This window comes from Macaca nemestrina, chromosome 11, assembly GCF_043159975.1.
Source record: "Macaca nemestrina isolate mMacNem1 chromosome 11, mMacNem.hap1, whole genome shotgun sequence".
Classification (NCBI taxonomy): domain Eukaryota; kingdom Metazoa; phylum Chordata; class Mammalia; order Primates; family Cercopithecidae; genus Macaca; species Macaca nemestrina.
The window spans coordinates 120,472,160-120,473,550 of record NC_092135.1 but is presented as its reverse complement, the minus strand read 5'-3'; positions in this window follow the sequence as shown (position 1 = coordinate 120,473,550).

Below are 1,391 nucleotides of genomic sequence, written 5' to 3'. Positions count from 1 at the left end.
AATCCACTTATAAATGGACGTATGTAGTTCAAGGATCACCTGTATTTTCCTTTTAGTTACATTTCTTTTATAAAATTTACCCCCAATTTACCCAACAAACTTTCAATTTCTTTGCAGAGATATTGCCTTGGTGAAACTACTTTAATCTTGGAAGGGCAGCAACTTGCGTTAGGCAACTCAATGGTTGATTAGACTTTGGGGACTGATTCACAGTAACCAGTAACTGGGGTGCTAGTTGCCTATACAATATCTCTCCTAATTTTTCCCTTAGTAATTAGAGCCTGTTTTATTCAAGGTAGCAATGTGCTCAGCTGATAATTACCTTTTTTGGTCTTTCTCTCAGATATATGTGGGCATTGTCAAAGTTCTGGCCAATGGGGAGTATTACATTATTCTTCCTGCTTCCTGGAATACAGAGTTGAGTGCTGGAGCTTCAACAGCAATCTTGCATCAAGAAGTGACTATGAAGACAGAAATTAATCACTAGGTGGTGGGTGCTATAGACTGAATGTTTGTGTCTCTCTTCCCCCCACAAATTCATATGTTGGAATCCTAATTCTCACTGTGATGGTATTTGGAGGTGGGACCTTTGGGAGGTGATGAGGTCATAAGGATGGAACTCTCATGAATGGGATTAGTGCTTTTATAAAAGAAACCCTAGAGAGCTGTCTTGCCCTTTCCTGTCATATGAGGACACAGCTAGAAGACAGCCATGTATGAACCAGAAAGCAGGTCTTCACCAGACACTAAATCTGCAGATGCCTAGATCTTGGAGTCTCCAGTGTCTAGAACAATGAGAAATAAATGTTCGTTGGTTAACTCATCTAATATATACTATTTTTATTTTATCAGCTGAAACAGACTAATACCACGGAACAGATGGAAATAACCTAGGTCTCCATGACTTTGTGAACCAACACCAATCCTGATCCACCTACTTGTGGTCTTCTTTTGCAGGTAAGCATAAACTCTCTGCATGAAAACCACTCTTATTTTTGGATTCTCTTTATATACAGCTAAATGTATCCTTAACTCTTAGACTAAAATAATAATGTATATAAACAGGAATAGAAAATTATTCATTTATAATAAAAACATAATTATAAATTCCATGTATATAAAAAAGAATCACAAATTATTCATTTAAAGAGAAAAGGTAACCATAAATCCCATGGGGCCAGACTATTTAATTGAGTCAATATATTCTCTCCTCTGGAAATCTACTTGGGAAGCAGAGAAAGGAAAGCAAGGGGTCTAGCAGATCAGATTTTAGGGCCAGCTTCATCAAGTCAGAGACCTTGAGGACTCACTATCTACGTGGAGATAGACGGGCACCAGGGGCTGCATCTCTAGCTCTATGATCAGAGGATTTTCCTCCAGACAATAGTGGG